This window comes from Artibeus jamaicensis, unplaced genomic scaffold (genome assembly GCF_021234435.1).
Source record: "Artibeus jamaicensis isolate MK-2021 breed Jamaican fruit bat unplaced genomic scaffold, CSHL_Jam_final contig_464, whole genome shotgun sequence".
In the NCBI taxonomy this organism is placed as follows: domain Eukaryota; kingdom Metazoa; phylum Chordata; class Mammalia; order Chiroptera; family Phyllostomidae; genus Artibeus; species Artibeus jamaicensis.
The window spans coordinates 735,985-757,015 of record NW_026521842.1 but is presented as its reverse complement, the minus strand read 5'-3'; the positions used below and the strand labels follow the sequence as shown (position 1 = coordinate 757,015).

The window sequence follows — 21,031 nt, the reverse complement described above, 5'->3', positions numbered from 1 at the left end:
TCCTGTGAAACCTGCTTTGCTAAGAGTGCTTTTATTCATACATTAAGAATCCAAGCAGAAAATCAGTATGTCTCCCAAAGTTTCTGCAACCCCCTTTTCTGACACTGACTCAGACTAAGCCCTTACATTTCTTTGAAACGTTATCTACTGTTTGATCCTTGCCACCTGTATTCCTGTGTATTACAACCCAATAAAAGGCCCTGGAGGAAGGGGCTCCTGGCCTTTTTCCTCTGAGAAATTGGCCACCTCTCCTCCCCAAGCAGATCATGTATTGGTAGTGTTACTTTCATCTATGGCAGATGGGGGGACTTGCTGGCAAAGTCGCCCCCACAGTTCTGTTGGTATCACTTTGCATCAACATTATGAGAAGAAAAACTGTAAGGCATAAAGCTTATCATATAAAATCCATTTACTTCCAAAGAAATCCCATGGGTTTGTTTTTTGGGCTTTTGGGTTTTTTTTGGTAGAAATATTATTACTTTAAAAATTTTTTCAGTTAGAGTTGACATTCAGTATTATTTTACATTAGTTTCAGGTATACAGCATAATAGTTAAATACTATATAATTTAAGAAGTTGTCCCCCTAATAAGTCTAGTACTTACTTGGCACCATACATAGTTATTACATTATTGACTATATTTCCTATGCTGTACTTTACATCCCATGATCATTCTGTGACTGTCAATTTGTACTTCTTAATCCCTTCATCTTTTTCACCCAGACCCCAACATAGGTTTCATATTATTTGGTCAAAATCTGACAGTATATGCCAAAATCAGATGATATCTCCTTTTTAGGAACTCCCGTGCCATGCCATTTGACACTTTTTTATTTGTTTTGTTTTGTTTTGTTTTTCCCCAAGAAGCCAGTACACTGACTGATGCTTGTTCAAGTCCCTCAAGTCCTGAAAGCTTCTTGGTCTTACTTCCTTTGAGGAAAGGAAGCCCAGACAAGGCAATGCAGGCAAGGCAAGGCAAGGCAAGGCAAAGCAAGGCAAGGCAAGGCAAGGCAAGGCAATATCTTCTGTGTCTGGGGGCAGGCTGTAGACAGTGCCCCCAGACACAGTGCCCTGTCAGTACAGTCAGTTCAGGATACTGGTGGTTTCCCCCACCCTTCAAATGCACCAAGAGTTTCTGTTTATCAGCCACTGGATTCTCCAGGCAGTTTCAGCCAACTGAGCTGAAGGAGCAAATCAGTGTCTGGGAAATCCTCTGGGTCTTAAGCTAAAGTCACTTCCCATTTCCCCTGACTTCTTGAATGACCTTTATCTTAGCGGTTTATCTACATTGATAAACAGTTAGCAACTTACGGATAGTAATCATGTCATTTTAGTCTCTGTATTTATCCTAAGTACTAGCACCAGATCTGGTATATTATATGCTACACATGTCTGATAATTCAACCTAGAAATTCCATCTCTAGGAATTTATCTTTAGGAAACATTTGTAAAAGTATACAAAGATATGTAAGGAAGTTTGTCAAAAAATAATTTATAACCAAAAGTCAGAATACCTAATACAGGCAACAAATTTAAATAATGGTCCTCTATATAATGGCATATTACACAATGTTAATAATGATGACACCGGTTCATATTAATGCAAGAAATACATCCAAAATAAATTGCCAAGTACAACAGGCAGACTAGAACTATGAACAATGCTGGGAGGAGGTTGACTCTCATTTGTAAAGAACACAGGCTTTGTTGTCAGGATCCAGGACATGAATCTAAGCTCTGACAATTACCAACTAGGATTTTGGACATTTACTTGATCTTTAATGTCTCTGTTTCCACCTACATAAATTATGGGAAGAATAATAATGGTATCTATCTTACAGGGATGTTGTGGATATTAAGGAATATAATACACATAAAATACATACAGCCCTAGCCAGGTATATCAGTTGGTTAGAGTGTCGTCCTGGTATGCCAAAGTTGTGAGTTGGATCCCTGGTCAAGGCACATACAAGAATCAACCACTGAAAGAGAAACAAAAACAAACAAAAAAAAAGAATGAACCACTGAATACACAAATAAGTAGAACAAATCAGTGTTTCTTTCTCTTTCTCTTCCTCAAATCAATAAATATAAAAAATTAAATAAACTACATATAATATTTAAAATGGCTTATTAGTAGTACTTAATATAAAAAACATTACATGGCCCTCATTTATTAAAGATAATAATTTTTAACTTACAGGTTTAAAAAATTATATAAGTTATCTTTAATAACTTTGTACAGTAATTTTAATATTACGATACCCATCTCTTTTTTCTTATACTAAACTTGTTGAGATTTTCAAGACTGCTTATTTAACACAGTAACTTTTAGAATCAGGCTTAGAATGTGATTTTTCTTAACAATATTAGCAAAATAATGCACAAAAATCAAGAAACAAAGCAAGGCCTCCCTTCCTCTCCATCCCACACAGCTCCAAGAGACACCATTTGGCTTCATTAAACTTAAGAAACTTAATTTGATAAGGTGTCATGCTGAACACAAAAATGTTTGACCAAGTTCTTCTGTATAACATATCTGAATATTTATGACTACTACCACTTTTTCCCATTATTATAAATATGTACTTAGAAGTAACCTTGAACCACTAAAAAAATCTCTAATTCTGAAGGGATATCTTACTTGCTAATCTGTTGTCCTACAGTATAAATTCTTGAAAGACTTTTCAAATAACAGGGGAACGATTGCACTCCCTTTTACTCTGTACAGGCACAGAAATATAATAAGTAGAGTTCCGGCCAAGATGGAGGCATAGTTGGAAACACCATGCCTCCTTGCAAAACCAAGTTTAAAGACAATAAAGTGCTAGTAACAAAAATGCAACCACAACACAGAAAATTGAACTGTACGAAAGTCTAACAACAATGAACCATTCAGCCAGATCAGAAAGAGGAGCGAAGTCAGCAGTGGGGGTGGGGTGGGGTGGGGAGGGTCGCTCAGGAAAAGGTGGCTGGCTGACCCGGGTTGGTGGATCCCAAGTGTGGGGTGTTAACTGGCAGACCCAGTGAGGGATCAAAGCAGCTGGCTGACTGCAGTCACACATTTGCACACAGATAAACCAGGTAGAGGAGCAAGCAGTGAGACAGACCATGCAACCCAGGGCCCCAGTGACAAAAATTAAAGCGTAAAAGCACCAATTGGAAAAACTTTCAGGGGTTGAGGTGCCAGGAGAGGCTCCCAGGCTCACACATACTTCTTTGGAGAGACCCACAGGGTCCTCCCGGGTTCACAGGCCCACACACCTGGGAATCAACACCAGAAGGGCCTAATTGGCTTGCGGGAAGCAGCAGAGGAGACCGAAATCCAACAGAGAGAAGAACAAATGCCATTCCCCTCTCTGACCCTGCCCCCACATACAGGGTCACAACCCAGCAACTGGGGGCCCCGCCCTGGTGAACGCCTAAGGCTATGCCTCTCATACCTAACGGGCACGAACAGACCAAAACATTACAGCTCAAGAAGAACAGCTCAAAGCCCCAGAGCCAATACTTCTAAGCAATAAAGAGATAGCCAATCTATCAGATACACAGTTCAAAACACTGGTGATCAGGATGCTCACAGAACTGGTTGATTTTAGTCCCAAATTAGAGGAACAAATGAAGGCTACACTAAGTAAAATGAAGGAAAATGTACAGGAAACCAATAGTGATGGAAAGGAAACTGGAACTCAAATCAATGGAGTGCACCAGAAGGAAGAAAAAAAAACAACCAAACAGAAAAGAATGAAGAAACAAGAATTCAAAAAAATGAGGAGAGGCTTAGGAACCTCCAGGACAGGTTTAAACATTCCAACATCTGAATTATAGGGGTACCAGAAAGGGAAGAGGAAGACAAACACGTGGAAAACTTATTTGACCAAATAATAAAGAATAACTTCCCCTATCTGGCAAAGGAATTAGACTTCCAGGAAGTCTAGGAAGCACAGAGTCCCAAAATGTTGGACCCAAGAAACAACACACCAAGGCACATCATAATTACAATTCCCAAGATTAAAATGAAGGAGAGAATCCTAGAAGCAGCAAGAGATAAGGGGACAGTCACCTACAAAGGAGTTCCCATCAGACTGCCAGCTGATTTCTCAAAAGAGACCTTACAGGAAAGAAGGGGCTTGAAAGGAGTATTCCAAGTCATGAAATCCGAGGACCTATATCCAAGATTGCTCTATCCAGCAAAAATTTCATTTAGAATGGAAGGGCAGATAAGATCAAATTCAAGGAGTTCATCATCACCAAGCCCTTATGATATAAGGGCTTATCTAAACCCTTATCTAAGAAAAAGAAGATAAAAAAGATGAACAGTGAAAGGACAGCAAACTCACAGTTATTAACAACCACACCTAAAACAAAAGCAAATTTAAGCTAGATCAGGAGTGGAACCACAGAAATGGAAATCACATGGAGGGTTAGGAACAGGGGAGTGGGAGGAGGAGAAGGGGGGAGAAGGTACAGAGAATAAGTAGCATAGATGGTAGGTAGAAAATAGACAGGGGGAGGGCAATAATAGTATGGGAAATATAGAATCTAACGAACTTGTGACACATGGACATAAACTAAAGGGGGGAATGGTTGGGGAGGGGTGTGCAGGGTGGAGGGGAATGAAGGGGAGGAAATGGGACAACTGTAATGGCATAATCAATAAAATATATTTTAAAAAAGAAATATGATAAATTCTATGCACTGGATCCCTTTTTCTAAGTGTTGGATAATCTTTATCTCCTTAAATAATCATTTTTGTGGCTCTATTTTGCAAAGTAAACAAGTACACAAGTCCACAGAAAAATATTTAGAAAGACAAACATCAAAATATTAATATTCATTAACTCTGGATAGTGGGGCTATGGGTAATTTAATTGTTCTTCTTTATTAGTTCTTAGGTCTTTGCAATTTTCTTTATAAAATAAACCTGCACTTATTTTATCATCAAAAACAAATATTAGGAATCTTAAGATGGTGGCAGGGTAGATTGGAGTGGAGTCTACTTCTCCCTGTACATGGGTGAAACACCTAGCCAATCTACTGAAGAAGGAAGAGAACAGCCAACAGTATCCCAGCATATATAAAGATAGGAGACCAAAAATTGTAGAGGACATTGAAATAACAGATGGTAAGGATGTAACAAGGTGGAGCGAAGCCCCCCAATAGGTATTTGTAATGTGGTCCAGAACTCAAGGTGTCCAGGAAATATTAGAAAAAAATATATACAGGATGTCCTCACCCCGACAAATCTGAGCTAGGAGAATGGGACATGTGGAGCAGGGCCATTCAGAGCTATTTTGTATAGCAACATCTTTGCAGCTAACCTCTGGCATGGTCATTTAACATATCTAAAACCTTTAACTGGTTTCATGGGTACGTTAAATAGCTGTGGCCAAGCATTGAGCCAAGGGGATAGAAGTGACTTAAACTCAAGAAGTAACTGGGAGGTAGCTCTTCATGTTTACAGCACCTGCATAACAGCTTGGAGAAGACTGGCTACATGCCATGGGGCCACACCTGCCCAGGCTTACAATGGCAGCCCAGTAAAGCTGGAAAAATACAGGAATGCTAGCAGGTGTAACTGCTTGTAGGAGGACTTGGAAATGGGGCTGCAGAGGAAGATTGGTGTGGAAATTTAAACCCAGGCATGGCAGTCATACTGGAGAACCACATGGCTTCGGCATAGTGGAGACCTCGAGGCTTTGGGGTGCTCCCTTTTGCAATGTGGCTTAGGAAGCAGGAGAGACTTTGCCTGGAAGAAAAGGGGTGAAAGAACTCTTTCTGGTGGGCCATGAGAAGGTGCCACATGGCTTTAGATTAACTGGAGATCATGGGGGCAACACAGCTGATGGTGCTGGGAGCCTGAATCACGAACTTCTACTTTTCCTGAGATTCAGTAACCCAGATTAGGGCAGAGGGAGAATCTGTGGATATTCTAAATGACTTTGGTATTTTAATGAAGACATTAAATCACTACTCTAAGTCTGTATAGCTTTTAAATAAATAATTCCTTTCCTTTTCACAAATCTCTGGCATTGAAAGATGTCTTTCCTCTGGCGGTGGGCATAGTGAACCTAATGGAAGTCCTTTCGGTAATATTATATTATACCCCCTCTTGGGTCTGTTTGTAACAAGGAGAGTACTGCAGGACAATGAGATCCCTGGGACCAGTGGGGGAACAGGGCAGCTGCAGCCCCAGGCCTGGCACCTGCCAGGTCTGCCACAGGGTTCTTGGGAGACAGCTGGGTCTACGGCTCCCTCTCATGCCAAACAAGGGTTGAGCAGCACCGGAAGAGATCTGGTTGCTTGAAGTCACAGAGAGGGGAATAAGAACTAAGTGGCAAACACACAGGGGCTTTGAGCACACATGGAGTCTGTGGATGCTGGCTGGGGAGAGTTGAGAGTTGGGCTGTGAGAGGCCCTGACCCAAATAGTCCCTGGTTGGGCTGGAGAATTGAGCTGTGTGAGAGGCCAGACCTCTGTATGAAGCAGCAGGCTTAAGCAGGAAGTATTTTTCAAAAAAGAAAAAGTGAAAAAAGAGGAACTCCACAGCTGTTTAGGGAATTCTCCTGCAGTAGCCACTATCACCTCCTCCCCACCCAGCAGCATCCCAGGTGACGTGGAAGGCCCTGCACACACTCCCGTAGCCCTGGGAAGAGTGGCAGCCAGAACCTGAGGGACCAGAGGTGGCCCGGCCAAGCCATGCACCCGCAGCTCCGGGGAGAGCGCACACTGCAAAAGGCCCCTGAGTCCCCTTGGAAGATTCTAAGCTCATATCCGAAGCCCTGGGGAGAGTGCATACACCAACCTGAGTGACCAGAAGCTGCTGGAGAATTGGACTGGAGGCTGACCTTGTGCCTATCAGGAAGGGAGAAAAGCAAAACCAATCCCCCCTCAGCCTGCTGCAGCCAGGAAGACCAGCAAAACTGGCTTGCTCAGTCTGAAGCAAGCAGGAGGCTTTTGTGTGTGTGTTTGTGTGTGTGTGTGTGTGTGTGTGTGTGTGCAGAAGTTGACAAACTGTTTTGTTATTTATTTATTTAATATATTTTATTGATTATGCTATTACAGTTGTCCCATTTTCCCACCTTCCACCCTCCACCCTGCACACACCCTCCCACCCACATCCCCTCCCCCTTTAGTTCATGTCCATGGGTCATACATACAAGTTCTACACTTCCGATACTATTCTTACCCTCCACGTCTATTTTCTACCTACCATTTATGCTACTTATTCTCTGTACCTTTTTCCCCTCTCTGCTCCTCCCACTCCCCTGTTGATAACCTTCCATGTAATCTCTATTTCTGTGGTTCTGTTCCTGTTCTAGCTGTTTGCTTAGTCTGTTTTTGTTTTAGGTGTGGTTGTTAATAACTATGAGTTTGCTGTTATTTTACTGTACATGTTTTTTATCTTCTTTTTCCTAGATAAATCCCTTTAATGTTTCATATAATAAGGGTTTGGTGATGATGAACTCCTTCAACTTGACCTTATCTGAGAAGCACTTTATCTGCCCTTCCATTCTAAATGAAAGCTTTGCTGGATAGAGCAATCTTGGATGTAGGTCCTTGCCTTTCATGACTTGGAATACTTCTTTCCAGCCCCTTCTTGCCTACAAGGTCTCTTCTGAGAAATCCGCTGAAAGTCTGATGGGAACTCCTTTGTAGGTGACTCTTCTTATCTCTTGCTGCTTCTAGGATTTTCTCCTTCATTTTCATCTTGGTTAATGTAATTATGATGTGCCTTGGTGTGTTCCTTCTTGGGTCCACCTTCTTTGGGACTCTCTGAGATTCCTGGACTTCCTGAAAGTCTATTTCCTTTCCCAGATGGGGGAACTTCTCCTTCATTGTTCAAATAAGTTTTCAATTTGTTGCTCTTCCTCTTCCCTTTCTGGTACCCATATAGTTCAGATGTTGGAATGTTTAAAGCTGTCCTGGGGTTTTCTAAGCCTCTCCTCATTTTTTTTTTTTTGAATTCTTGTTTCTTCTTTGTTTTCTGGTTGGATGTTTATTTCTTCATTCTGGTCCACTCCATTGATTTGAGTTCCTGTTTCCTTTCCATCAGTATTGGTTTCCTGTACATTTTCCTTCATTTCACTTAGTGTAGCCTTCACTTTTTCATATAATTTCTGACCAATTTCAACCAGTTCTGTGAGCATCTTGATTATCAGTGCTTTGAACTGTGCATCTAATAGGTTGGCTATCTCTTCATCGTTTAGTTGCATTTTTTCTGGATCTTTGATCTGTTCTTTCATTTGGGCCATTTTTTCCCCTTGACCTGCCTGTTATGTACTAAGGGGCAGAAACCTCAGGTATTCACGTGGTAGGGTAACTCATGTCACTCATGTAACTCATGTGTTGTGATGCTGCACATGGGGCAGGCGTCAGAGAGGGAACAATGGCACTTGCTCTGCTCTCTTCCAGATTTCAGTCACTTCCCCCATTACCCACAATCAGATTGGGCCCTTCTGGTGCTGATTCCTCTGTGGGTGAGCTTGTGTATGTTCTAGGGCCATGTGGGTCTTTCCAGTGAACTCTCCTGTGAGGCTGGGAGTTTCTCCCTCTGTCATCTCAACCCCCACAGGTCTTTTCAATCAGAGGTTTGAGGATTTATGTCCCTGTGCTGGGACCCTGGGTTGTTTGGTCTGTCTCACTTCACAACTGTTTCTCTTGGTTTATCTACACTTGAATATGGGAATGGCCACCCCACCAGCTGCAGCCTTCTCAGGTCCGCCAGCTGTGCCTTGCCTGCCCCACTCCACAATCTGCCACCTCACTGGGTTCTCCAGCCACTACCACCTTGCCAACCCCATTCCTCTAGCCACCACCTTGCTGCAAGTCCTCTCCACTTAGCTGTCTGTCTCTGCCCTACTACCTGTCTGGATTAATGTTTTTTAAATCCTTGGCTGTCGGACCTTCATACAGTTCCAGTTTCTGTCAGTTCTGGTTGCTTTTGTTTTGAAATTGTTGTTGTCCTTCCTTTGGTTGTGCAAGGAGGCACAGCGTGTCTACCTATACCTCCACCTTAGCCAGAAGTCCACCCTGCTTTTTTAAAAAGTGATTCTCTATTTTCTTATCTTTTAACACCTTCTCCCTCTCTTTCCTACTTTCTTGTTTTAGTCCTTCTCCCTTTCTTTTCCTTTTTGTATCTTCTTCTTTTTTTTTTTCTTTTTTGTAATTCCCACAAGTGAGACAAAAGAAAACCTGGAACTGTGAAAAGACCAGAGTTGGACCCAGAGGGGGGCATCCCAACAGCTGAGACAGTCAGAAAAATTTCACTTTGATACTACAGAGAAGTTACAAGTTACTGCATATTTGTATTATTATTTTTCTCATTCTTATATCTTTTATTGTATTGCTATTTTTGTACTTCTTCCTGTTTAGTCTTCTTCGCTTGGCTGATTAAACTGCATTGTTTAACTGGTTACCCTTAATATCTCTTTCATAGTTTATTGTAAATTTATTGTCTTTCACTTGTGTTCCATTAGGATACTACCATAGGTCTTATACTTCCTATTCTGGTTTACAGATCACATACATTCTATCATATGATTGTTGCTCCATTATTATTGTAAATAATAGCTGTTCCATATAATTGTAAATACTAGAAAGCACCCCTCCCAGACCCTAGGCCACTTCACGGTTTCCTGAACTTTATTACTGTGGTGGGTACTCTATTCTCTCACATACTAAACCTATTTTCTATCCTTTACTCTCACTTTACCTCATAATCTGACCTCTCACAAGCTCAGTGCTTTCTAGCTCCAATTCACAATCCTTCCCCCCAATAAGAGTCTTATCTTCTTTCCACCCTTCCTAAAAAAAATGGTTAGTTGGGTAAAATATCACAGTTAACACTATACGTGTCCAAAAAATCTCCTATCTCTACTCTATGGGCTGGTACAGCAAATATCATAGAATACACTCTTGCTGTCTTAAACCATTTTGCCTTCCCCCTCCAACTGATCACAATAAAGAGTAGGTGGAAGCGGTGAACACCAGAATACCTGCTGGAAGAGGAAACCCACTAACGAAGGAACTACCAACAGATAACAATGGAAGAAGGTGAAGGAGGGAGTGAAAGCCACACTAACCTCCACCCAGGACCTTTCTGGAAACACAACTAAATGGTAGAGAAATTACGCAGAACAAACAATTGAACAATAGCAAGAGAGAATCCTCAAAACCCTGTACACAAGGAAGAACCAGCTTCAACACACCCTGCCTACACCTGCACAACGCAATAAAGAGGTGGTGGACAGAGTGACCCTCAGTTAACCAGTGGGTAGGAAAGACCCACCAAAGACAGACAAAACAACAATCAAAACTCAAAGACATACACAGAGCCAACTTAAAGGATAGCCCAAGACGAGTGAGCTTGGGAGATCAAGGAGACCACACCACTAAATCTCACAGGTATTCTACCACAGACATTCACACCATAAACCCAGGGAGCTAGAACAAATTAATTTAAGAAACAGAGGCTAACAAGAAGAGTCTCACAAACAATGGGAAGACAAAGAAACAATCTCTAAATGAAAGGAAAAGAGGAAGCCTCAGAAAGCTACTAATTGAAATAGAGGTTAGTCAACTATGAGATATTGAGTTCAAAGCAATGGTTATTAGGAATTTCAATGAGCTCACAGAGAATTACCAGAAATTACAGGGGAATGAGAATGAACTCACTGCAAACTGTACAAATATGAAAAAGAAAACAGAAACTCAACAACGGCCAAAAGGAAATTAACAATACAATTTCTGAACTGAAGAACACAGTAGAAGAAATCAAAAGCAGGCTCAATGAAGCAGAATATTGGATCAGTGAGCTGGGAACAAGGTAGAAAAAAACATCCAGACTTCCGCCAAGATCGAGGCATAGGTGGATGTGCCGTGCCTTCTCACACAACCAAGTTTAGAGACAACTAAATATTAGCAACAGAAAACACAGCCAGAACACGGAAAATTGAACTTTTCGGAAGTCTGTTAACAACAAATTCTTCAGCCTGACCGGTAAGGGGCGAAACCAGTGGCTGGTGAAGCGGGGTTGCACAGGAGGTCTCGGTCAGCCGGACTCAGGCGCGGAATCCAGATGCGCGGAATCCAGACGCGCGGAATCCAGGTGCAGGGTTGGACCTAGTGAGCGACCGAGCGAGCCACCAGGCAAGCGACCGCGGGGGAGACAGCGGGGGAGCAGTGCTGCGTGTTGACTGTGGTCGCGCATTTGTGCGCGGGCGGACAGGCGAGGGAGTGGGCGGTTGGACCGGGCCGGCGGGTCCCCGAGGCAAGAGGCAGTGGAGGGTGCCGCCATTTCCCTGCTCTGACCCCACCTCCACATACAGAGTCATAACCCAGCAACTCTGAGTGGCCCGGCCCAGGTGAACTACCTAAGGCGATGCTCCTCACCCAGCTGTGACAAACAGCAGAGGGAGTCGCCATTTCCCTCTCTGACCATGCCCCCCACATACAGCGTCACAACCCAGTGACCTGGGAGTCCAAGGCACCGCTTCTCACACTTAAACGGCCAGAACAGACCAAAAATGTTGCAAGATCTCAAAGCCCCAGAGCCCATAGTTCTAAGCGATGAAGAAATAGCAAAACTCTCAGACGCACAGTTTAAAACACTGGTCATCAGGATCCTCACAGAACTGGTTGATTATAGCCACAAATTAGACAAATATATGAAGGCTAAACTAATTGAAATGAATGGAATTGCACAGGACACCAATAGCAATGAAAAGGAAACTGGGACTCAAATCAATGGAGAGGGACCAGAAGAAAGCAAATAATGGCCAAACAGAAAAGAGTCAAGAAGCAAGAATTCAAAGAAATGAGGAGAGTCTTAGGAACCTCCAGGACATCTTTAAACGTTCCAACATCCGAATTATAGGGGTACCAGAAGGGGGAAAGGCACAGCCACCAGTGGAAAACTTATTTGAACAAATAATAAAGGAGCATTTCCCCAATCTGGCAAAGGAAATAGACTTCCAGGAAATCCAGGAAGCTTAGAGAGTCCCAAAGAAGTTGGACCCAAGAAGGAACACACCAAGGCACATCATAATTACATTAGCCAAAATTAAAATGAAGGAGAGAATCCTAGAAGCAGCAAGAGCTAAGGGGACAGTCACCTACAAAGGAGTCCCCATCAGACTGTCAGTGGATTTCTCAAAAGAGACCTTACAGGCAAGAAGGGGCTGGAAAGAGGTATTCCAAGTCATGAAATCCAAAGACCTACAACCAAGATTGCTCTATCCAGCAAAACTTTCATTTAGAATGGAAGGATAGATAAGGTGCTTCTCAGATAAGATCAAATTCAAGGAGTTCATCATCACCAAGCCCTTATTATATGAAATGTTAAAGGGACTTATCTAAGAAAAAGAAGTTAAAGAAACATGAACAGTGAAAGGACAACAAACTCACAGTTATTAACAACCACACCTAAAACAAAAGCAAACTAAAAGGACAGCTAGATCAGGAGTGGAAACATAGAAATGAAGATCTCAAGGAGGGTTAGCAACAGGGGAGTGGGAGGAGGAGAAGGGGGGAGAAGGGACAGAAAATAAGTAGCATAGACAGTAGATAGAAAATAGATGGGGGGGCAAGAATAGCATGGGAAATATAGAATCTAAAGGAATTGAGACACATGGTCATAAACTAAAGGGAGGTAATGGTGGGGATGGGGGGGTAGGGTGGAGGGGAATGAAGGGGGGAATAGAACAACTGTAACAGCATAATCAATAAAAAAAATTTTAAAAAAAAGAAAAAAACATCCAGAATGAACAAGATACGGAAAAGAGGTTCAGAAAGAATGCAGCGAGATTAAGGGAAACACAGGACAATACAAAACGTAATAATATTGGTATAATAGGGATACCAGAAGAAGAAGAAGGGCAAGGAATAGAAAATCTGTTTGAAAAAGCAATGATGGAAAACTTCCCTAACTGGATGAGAGAAAAAGTCACACAAATCCAGGAAATATACACAGTCCCAAGCAAGAGGAACCCAAAGAGGCCCACTTCAAGAAACATCATAATTAAAATGGCAAAATTCCAAGACAAAGAGAGAATCCTAAAGACAGCAAGAGAGAAACAGGAAGTAACATACAAGGGAGCCCTGATAAGACTAAGAGCTAACTTCTCAATGGAAACACTCCAAGCCAGATGAGAATAGCAAGAAACATTCCAACTGATGATAACCAGAGGCCTGCAACCAAGGCTACTTTATCGAGCAAGGCTCTCAATTAAAATGGAAAGCAAAATAAGGAGTTTCCTGGACAAAAGAAGCTTCAAAAAATACACCTGCTCCAAACCTGCTCTACAGGAGATGCTAAAGGGTGTGCTTTTTTAAAAAATTATTTATTTATTTATTTATTTATTTATTTATTTATTTATTTATAGATTTATTTATGTATTTATCTTTAGAGGGGAAGGGGGAAGGAGAGAGGGAGAGAAACATCAATGTATGGTTGCCTTTTGTGCGTCCCCTGCTGGGAACTGGCCTTCAGGGAACCGGCCTGCAACCCAGGCATGTGCCCTGACTAGGAATCAAACTGCGATCGTGTGGTTCGCAGGCCCGCGCTCAATCCACTGAGCTACACCAGCCAGGGCAGGGTGTGCTTTTAAAAACAGGAAGAAACACAGTCAAAGACAGAGGAACAGAGGTAGAAAAGGGGGCAATGAATAAGTGCCTATCAATAATAACCTTAAAGGTAAATGGATTAAATGCCCAAATAAAAAGACAAACAATACCTCAATGGATAAGAAATCATGGTCCACACATATGCTGCATACAGGAGACCCAACTCAGAACAAAAGACCTACACAGACTGAAAGTGAAAGGCTGGAAACAAATTTTCCAACCAAATAGACAGGAAAAAAAGCCAGGGTAGCAACACTCATATCAGACATAATAGACTTCAAAAAAAGAACCATAAAAAGAGACCCAGAAGGTCATTTCATAATACTCAAGGGAAGAATCCATCAAGAAAACATAAACATAGTAAATATATATGCACCCAACATAGGAGCACCCAAATACATAAAGAAAATCTTTGAGGACTTCAAGAAAGATATTGACAGCAATACAATTATATTAAGAGATTTTAATACTCCACTGTCAAAAATGGACAGATCTTTCAAACAAAATATCAACAAAGATATTGTGGCACTGAATAATACCCCAAATGAAATGAATTTAACTGATATATACAGAGCCCTTCACTCCAAAGAAGCTAAATACACATTCTTTTCAAATGCACATGGAACATTTTCAAAGATAGACCATATCACAGGACACAGAATGAGCCTCAACAAATTCAAGAAAATTGAAATCATACCAAGCATCTTCTCTGACCACAAGGGACTGAAACTGGAAACCAACCCCAAAGGAAAAAACCCAAAACACCCAAAATCATGGAGACTGAATGGTATGCTATTAAACAATGAATGGGTCAAGAATGAAATTAGGGAAGAAATCAAAATGTTTCTGGAAACAAATGAAAATGATCTCACAACAACCCAAAACTTATGGGACACAGCGAAGGCAGTCCTGAGAGGGAAGTTTATAGCAATACAGGCCTACCTAAAGAAAATAGAAACATTTCAAACAAACAACCTAACCCTACGCCTGCAAGAACTCGAGGAACAACAACAAAAACAGCCCAAAGCAAGTAGAAGGAAGGAAATAACCAAGATCAGAGCAGAACTAAATGACATAGAGACTAAAAGCACAATTCTAAGGATCAATGAATCCAGGAGTTGGTTCTTTGAAAAGATAAAGAAAATAGACAAGCCTTTAAGTAGGCTCATCAAGAAAAGAAGGGAACGGACACACATAAACACAATCAGAAATGAAAGAGGAGAGATTACATCTGATACCACAGAAATACAGAGGATTATAAGAAGATACTATGATGAACTGTATGCCAAGAAATTAAAAACCTAGGTGAAATGGACAAATTTCTAGAAAAATATAATCTTCCAAAACTCAGTGAAGAAGCAGAAAGCCTGAACAGACCTATAACACCTTATAAAATTGAAAGAGTAATTAAAAAGCTGTGACACACAAAAGCCGTGGACCAGATCATTTCACAGAAGAATTTTAAAAAGCATAAGGAATGGCTAACCCTCATCCTCCACTGTTTATTTCAAAAAATTCAAGAAGATGGAAGACTCCCAAACTCTTTTTATGAAGCCAACATCATCCTAATCCCAACACCAGATAAAGACATAACAAAGAAAGAAAACTTCAGGCCAATTCACTGATGAATATAGATGCTAAAATCCTCAACAAAATATTGGTAAACTTCATCCAACAAATCATTAAAAGGATCATACACCATGACCAAGTGGGATTCATCCCAGGGATGCAAGGATGGTAAAATAATCACAAATCAAGAAACATAAAACACCACATAAACAAAACAAAAGACAAAAACCACATGATCATATCAATACATGTGGAAAAAGCATTTGATAAGGTACAGCACCCATTTATGATAAAAACACTCAGCAAAGTGGGAATAGAGGGAGCATTTCTCAACATATGAGAGACCTACTGCCAACATCATACTCAATGGACAAAAACTTAAGAGCTTTCCCACTAAGATCAGGAACAAGACAAGGATGCACACTTTCACCACTCCTATTCAACACAGTACTGGAAGTCCTAGCCATAGTAATCAGGCAAGAAAAAGAAATAAAAGGCATCTAAATTGGACAGGAAGAAGCAAAACTGTCATTGTTTGCAGTTGACATGATAGTGTACATAGAAAATCCTATAGACTCCACCCAAAAACTGCTCAATCTAATAAGTGAATTTGGCAAAATGGTAGGATGCAAAGTCAAAACTCTGAAATCAAAGGCATTTTTGTACACCAGCAATGAAATATCAGAAACAGAAATCAAGAAAAAAACCATTCAATAAAGTAAAAAGAAAAATAAAGTACCTAGAAATAAACTTAACCAAGGATTGAAAAGAACTGTACTCAGAAAACTACACAACACTGACAAAAGAAATTAAGAAAGACAGACAAATGGAAGCATGTACCATGCTCATGGATTGGAAGAATTAACATAATCAAAATGGCCATACTACCCAAAGCAATATACAGATTCAATGCAATACCTATTAAAGTACCAATGGCATATTTCACAGATATAGAACAAATACTTCAAAAATTTATATGAAACCATAAACAACCCAGAATAACCGCAGCAATTTTGAGAAAGAACAAAGCAAGAGGGATCACAATACCTGATATCAAACTGTATTACAAGGCCACTGTAATCAAAACAACCTGGTACTAGCATAAGAACAGATACAGAGACCAATGGAACAGAACAGAAAGCCCAGAAATAAATCCGAGTCTCTTTCATCAATTAATATTTGAAAAAAGGGGAAGAAGCATAAAATGGAGCAAAAATAGCCTCTTCAACAAATGGTGTTGGGAGATCTGGACAGCTACATCCAAAAAAATGAAACTTCATCACCAACTTACACCATACACAAAAATAAATTCAAGGTGGATAAAAGACTTAAATAGAAGTCATAACACCATAAAAGTCCTACAGGAAAACATTGGCAGGAAAGTCTCAGACATTCCATGCAGCAACATCTTCACTGATATGTCCCCTAGAGCAAGGGACATAAAGGAAAGAATAAACAAATGGGATCTCATCAAATTAAAAACCTTCTACATGGTTAAAGAAAACAGCATTAAAATGAAAAGAGAGACAACCATATGGGAAAAAATATTTGCCAATGAGACTTCGGACAAGGGCTTGATATCCAAAATATTTAAACTCCCACAACTCTACAAAGAAAAAAAAAATGGGCAAAAGACTTGAACAGACAATTCTCCAAGGAGGACATACAGAGGTTCAGTGACATATGAAAAACTACTCAGCATCACTAGCCATTAGAGAGATGCAAATTAAAACCACAATAGGATACCACTTCACACCAGTCAGAATGGCCAACATAAACAAATCAACAAACAAGTGTTGGGGAGGATGTGGAGAAAAGGGAACCCTAGTGCACTGTTGGTGGGAATGCAGACTGGTATAGCCACTGTGGAAAACAGTATAAAACTTCTGCAGAAAACTAAAAATGGAAATACCTTTTGACCCAGCCATTCTGCTGCTGGGATTATACCCTAAGAGCCCTGAAACACCAATCCAAAAGAACTTATGCACCCCAATGTTCACAGCAGCACAATTTACAATAGCCAAGTGCTGGAAGCAACCTAAGTACCCACCAGCAAATGAGTGAATCAAAAAACTATGGTACACATACACAATGGAATTCTATGCAGCAGAGAGAAAGAAGGAGCTCCTATCCTTTGCAACAGCATGCATAGAACTAGAGAGCATTATGCTATGTGAAATAAGCCAGGTAGTGAGGGACAAATACCATATGATCTCATCTTTAACTGGAACATAATCAACAAAAGAAAAAAGCAAACAAAATATAACTAGAGTCATTGGAATTATGAACAATATAACAATAGCCAGAGAGGAGGTGGGGAGGGACTGTGGGCAGGTTTTTCAGGAATTAGTATAAGGGACACAGTGAGAAAACCAAGGGGGAGGGTGGAAGCAAGGGAGTAAGGTGGGTTTGGAGGGGGTGGCAGGGAGAGGTGTGGAGAAAATACAGACAACTGTAATTGAACAACAATAAAATAATTTATTCATTTAGAATGGAAGGGCACATAAAGTGCTTCCCAGATGAGGTCAAATTAAAGGAGTTCATCATCATCAAACCTTTATTATATGAAATGCTAAAGGAATTAATTTAACAAAAAGAAGATAAAAATATGAACAGTAAAATGACAGCAAACTCACAATTATTAACAACCATACCTAAAACAAAAACAAACTAAGCAAACAACTAGAACAGGCACAGGACAATTAGAACAACCACAGAAATGGAATCACATGGAGGTGTATCAACAGGGGAGTGGGAGGGGGAGAAAGAAGAAAAAGGTACAGAGAATAAGTAGCATAGATGGTAGGTAGAAAATAGACAGGGGGGAGGGTAAGAATAGTATGGGAAATGTAGAAGCCAAAGAACTTATAAGTATGACCCATGGACATGAACTGAAGGGGAGAAATATGGGTGGGAGGGGGCGTGCAGGGTGGAGGGGTTGATGTGGGTAAATGGGACAACTGTAATAGCATAATCAATAAAATATATTAACAAAACAACAAAATAATTTACATTTAAAAAAAAAGAAACAAGAATTCTATTTCCCTACATTCACCATTTTATAAAATCACCTTGTATAGGGGACTGGTTTGTTTTGGCCTGGCAAATGTGACTCAGCACTGCATGGAAAACCCCTCAGAAGTGAAGTGGTGGGCAGAAGCCAGACCTTCAAACTGATTTTTCCCGTGGGAATCAGGCCTAGAAAATGCATACAGATTGTTATGGCTTGCGCTTGCTAAAACTCCATCACCCTGGTCTAAAACAACAAATGTGTATTGTCTATCTTCAAGGTAATTTCCAAAGCCTGTATGAGTTTTCCCAAGGACAGAGCTAATCAGCTCATCGCCATTCCCCTCTGTGTGTTATTTTCATTTTCTTGATTGTATCCAAAGTGTAGACAATAATATTCTATGTAATAGATAATAAATCTTTCTCTGATGTAAGACCCCAAGAAAACAATAAAAGCCTGTCTAGGCAAGGGTTGGGGCACTCCCCTCTTGAGGGAGTGGCTGAGGCATCCATAGATATTCTCCCCTTGAGAGAGTAGTCATGCTGTTCCCTTTTTCTCCACAGGATTGGTGTCACCTGTGCATTCATTCTCATCGTCAGCCACAAAACGTGGACTCTGCTGGACAGGGTCTGCCACAACTTTGGATTATAATTTTTCTTGCTTATAGTATAAAGAAAAATGAATAAAGGTACTAGTTTTGTGGGGGGAAAAAAGAAAGAAACATTAAACTATTTCCATACAAATAAAATAAAAACAGACTTGGGGAGAAGCAGTACTTTCCAGTTGTTTAAAGAAATGTGAGTCTATATGCCTGTGAGAAGAATGGAGTGTGACTTATTTAATAATTCCCTACCATTAAACACTAATTTATATAAGATTATTTTAAAGAATATTCTAAGATATTATTAGTCTTTGATTCTAGGCCAGTGGATCTGAATCTTTCTGGGTCATGTTTGATGACCTCATTACATTACAGACTTCTTCCCAGAAAAATGACACATTAAAAAATATATAAAACAGCCCTGGCTGGTGTAGCTCAGTGGATTGAGCGCAGGCCTGTGAACCAGAGGATTGCGGTTCGATTCCCAGTCAGGGCACATGCCTGGGTTGCAGGCCAGTTCCCTGCAGGCTATTTCCCAGCAGGGGAAGCACTAGAGGCAACCATACATCGATGTTTCTCTCCCTCTCTCCTTCCCCTCTAAAGATAACTAAATAAAATCTTAAAAAAAAATATATATATATATATATAAAACAATTTAACATACAATTAATTCCAAGGAGTTTCTGGTTCTCTGAAAGCCTCAAACATTTAAATTACCTATCGTTAAGAATTCCTGTTCTAGACCATTTGAACATCTTATTTTTTTTAAATTAGGAAATACCCAACACAATTAACTTGATATTTTCATTTTTCCTGATCCACTGGAGCAGATGGGAAATTGCCCAAAATCACCATATAACAACAAATAGCTAAAGTTTATTAAGTACTTAGGAACAAGTATCAGTCACTGTTCTAAGAGCTTTACACAGAGTTATAAAAAGAAAGTAATGGAATTATCTGTCAAATGAATATGTGCTGATAGGGAGGGGTCCTAGATATCAACTCAAAAGCCATTTAAGCAAATGTTGCCATGCCCTAAACCATAAAAATGCATTTCACAGAACAGGAGAAAATACCCACTGGCCTTGATCTTGACTTTTAAATGGGCAATAGAAATTCATTCTGGCTCGTTCTCCTCAGAGGCCTTTTCTTAGAATTTGATAGGACTGAGGAAGTAAGGAATCTTAAAACAACAGGCTTTTTCTGGCATCCCAGCCCAGCCTGGCTAAATCAGGGCACATCACAACCACACCTAACCCCACCACCCACCATCCACACAAATCCAGACTGAAGTAAGAGAGAGTACTGATGGCCCTTAGAGAAAGGCCAAGTCACGGATGTGCGGGACTGGAAACTTCATAGCAATTGTATGCAGGGAACTCCGAAGTACTGAGACCTGCAGCTGGAACCCTTGGAGCTGAATGTGTGAGCACATGTGGGTCCGCAGGCAACCGAGGATGAAGTGCAGTGGAATTTTGCCCAGGGCCAGCCTGAGAGGCACGTTCAGTTCCAACATTCTTATCCCAAGATGGGGTCTTTTTGCTGGAAATCTTTTATCTGGCACCCCGGTATCTGACTGGGAGCAATTTCTCTGCGGCTGGACTCGTTGAGGCTAGAAGGCAGAGATTCAGCTGTGACGCTGAGGGCCGTAGTCACACAAGTCACTGCCACCTTCCGTCATACAAGTAGCTCCGAACCCAATTCCGTGTCACCAACACCTGCTCCCACTAAACATGGCCTCACAACCGCGCATAGTGCTGATGCTACACCTGCCTCCCCCACTCCCCAGTTACACCACCGCGGTTCTCACGCACACTCGGACCTGAAATGCGGAGCTCCCAACACTGCGGTGGTGCCTCGCCTTTCCCCTCAACATCCTCTGGCCGCAATGTCTTTCCTACGGAAGGTTGGAACCAACGCTCTATGCCAGGACTTCTCACCTTGGCATCCGAACCCATGACATTCCAACACCCAGTAGAAGGGAGGGCGCCAAAGCCCCAAAGGCTTAACAGGCCCCACGCAGGGCTTGCTGGGAGCTTCTGTTACGCACTAAGTGCGCAGGCGTGGCCAGCCTCAGGGGGTGGAGCATCAATCCCGCCCAGGGCTCCAGGGAGCGGGGTAATCCAGTAGCGTTGCAGAGAAGGCAGGGAACCAACCTCTTTGTTCTAAGTATGGGACCATACTGAGATATTTGTTTTTATTTGCATGCTGTGAGTATGAATCCTT

At 41.2% G+C, this 21,031-nt stretch overlaps 1 protein-coding gene across 4 annotated transcripts in view; it reads right to left on the bottom strand.

The window, feature by feature from the left end:
• The window catches only part of ZFP82 (ZFP82 zinc finger protein), a 60,876-nt gene extending 40,041 nt beyond the window's left edge, over positions 1-20,835 (bottom strand). The window contains exons 1-3 of one of the 4 annotated variants that reach the window (XM_053666622.1): positions 20,746-20,820; positions 18,266-18,392; positions 1,886-1,981 (exon numbers count right to left, since the gene is read on the bottom strand). The gene's annotated coding sequence lies outside the window, so the exon portion shown is untranslated. Of the gene's footprint in view, positions 1-1,885; positions 1,982-18,265; positions 18,393-20,627 lie in introns of all 4 variants that reach the window. The other 3 variants (XM_053666619.1, XM_053666620.1, XM_053666621.1) reach the window with 3 other exon arrangements.
• Positions 20,836-21,031: the final 196 nt, after the last annotated feature.